A 2,650-nucleotide genomic window follows, 5' to 3' on the forward strand; every position below is an offset into this window, starting at 1 on the left:
TTCTGGGTTATGGGTTAGGATGGCTTATTAGGCCCATGTTTCCCCAGCCTGCATCTACTACAAGGGGTACATCGCATATCCAAAAAAAAAGGGCTAAAATCTAAAATGCTAAATCTTAAAACACCCGTATCCAATTCAGTCATTTACATCTGTCTCTTAAGATAATTTATTATTATTTTTTTTATTATTGATAACATGTATGTGTGTTTGTGTGTACATATTAGAAAATATTCACAAAATCGTCTTTGAAAATACTCCAATTTCTATTTTCATTTTCAAAATATAAATTTAATTAAAATTATCCTTAAAAAATGTAAAATAAATCACGTTAGTCCCTTCATTTATTCTGTCACTAACAATGTTAATTTTGTTGACGTGGTACGTTAGTTTTTTTTTGTCTTTTTGGTCATGGGCTGTGAAGTCCAAAAAACAGAAACAGAACCCTAACTACCTAGAACCCGACCCATTCGTATCCGCCCTAAAAATCCTTCTTCAACCTGTTTGAGTAACTTCGAGCCTCCATTCCCGTCTCGCTGCAACACAACCCCCGCAATGGTGGTTCTTCAAGCATTCCTTCAGAATTCTCAGTTGACAAGTCATAACATCTTTGAACTGTTTCCCAATACATTTGATAGCAAGTATTATGCTTGATAACTGATCGTTTGCTCCAATTCCCTCTTAACGGAAGATTCAGGTGAAGAATTTTCGAAAAATCTTTTCCATCAACTAACTTTCATCCTTATAACTCAACCATGAACTGTAAATAATGTTTTTGTTGTTATGCGTAGGAAATTGCTACAATAGAATCCTTTTTTTTTTTCCGTTGACTGTAAGTGCAAGCGATTGAAATATTGGGCCAAACTTTTTGGTGGGTAGCATTTTGGTCTATGGAGAATTTGAGGAAAATATAATTCTCTGGACGGTGGCACTGATTTGGACATTTTCAAAAAGTGATAGGGTCACTTTCATTAAAGATTAGGCATAACTTCATGGCTTTAATGTTTATTAAGTTTTTTACTTTAAAATTAAATATTAATTATTTATTTTTTGACAATTAGACACTAAAATTTTAAGTATTAATGTATCATAATAAATACCTAAATTCATAATATCACTGAATTAAGAGGATAAATTATTTAATCGTACATCTAGTTCTTGTGGAAAAGAACCTATATTTTACAGTGTGTCATCATTATATGCATAAAATCTTTTTGTAACTATCATAGTTGTTGCAAACATAACCCCTCTCCCATACATTTTTTTTTTTGGTAGAGTAAGAGATTCAGAATTTTGTAACATCATAGATAGATAGCATTTTGAGTGACACAGTATGGTTCAACCCTAACTCTCCTCCTCCATACTAGTTGCATTTTCAACGATCATAAACCAAACTGCATAGTTGGGTAAACTTAGAATAGCGGCTCTGCTTGTATGTTAGAATTATTTTCAGACGAGACACTTTAGTCTCCAACTAAAATTAATTATGTAGTTGGTCTCTAACAATAAATTTCGTCAGTCTCTTAGGTTATCTTTGCCCATTTTGTTCTATCAACTCCTAATGAAACTATCCTATGTGTCGCCTTAACTTTTTCTGTCAGATATTAAATGCCACGTGGACAAAAGGGACAAAATGGTCCATGCCCCCTTTGGGCAGAAACGATACTGTTCTCCCTCAATTTCCATTATATCTCGCATACCCTAACATTCATACTCTCCTTCTTCATCTTCACACTCTTCTTCTCCATCTTCTCTTTCCTCCTCTTCATCTCTAGGATCAAGCCATGGTATAACTGACACCTACCTCAATATGTCATGGACCACACACTTCTCAAACCTCTGGGACTGGTACACCCACCTCCTCTGCATTTCACCCACCGAAACCATTCACCTTTACGTCCTCGATAACACCATCACCTCCAATCCCAACAACGTCCACCACATCCTCAGGACCAAGTTACACAACTACCCCAAGGACACACTCTTCTCCACTCTCCTCGACGACCTTCTCGGCAACGTAATCTTCAACTCCGACGGCCATTCATAACGCTTCCATTGTAAGATGGCCAACCTCGAGCTCAGGAGCATCACCATTTGCTTCTATTCCCTCGATATCGTCAATCAAGATATCCAAATTAGGTTAATTCCTCTCCTCCAATTGATTTCTGGAAGGTAAGATAGATTGTTGGACATTCAAGACATCTAGAGAAGATTCTCCTTCGATGTCTTATACAAATTCTCATTTGGAATAGACTTCGAGTGCCTCATTCCTTCTCTCTGGGAGTCCAAGATGTCAGCAGAGCGAGCAATGTTGTCGTCACCGCTCATATGGAAGCTGAAGGAATTACTGGACATTGCTTTAAAGAAGAAGCTGGAGGAAGTGATAAGAGTGGTGGACAATGTGGTCATGGAGATGATAAGACAGAGGAGGAGGGGGATGGCGACACCAACGACGAGTCTCAACAAATCGGGCTTGCTATCTAGATCCATGGGATCTATCGAAGACGACAAGTACCTGAGAGACATGGTCATCAGTTTTCTGAGTATAAATTGAGTTGAGAACAAGTTGATAATTTTTCTTCTTGTGAGCATTAAAGTTGCAGAGTATGCATTTTGCAGCTTGAAGTTACAATGTTAGACTGTTAGGGTTATA

The sequence above is a fragment of the Arachis ipaensis genome, chromosome B04, assembly GCF_000816755.2.
Source record: "Arachis ipaensis cultivar K30076 chromosome B04, Araip1.1, whole genome shotgun sequence".
Classification (NCBI taxonomy): Eukaryota; Viridiplantae; Streptophyta; class Magnoliopsida; order Fabales; family Fabaceae; genus Arachis; species Arachis ipaensis.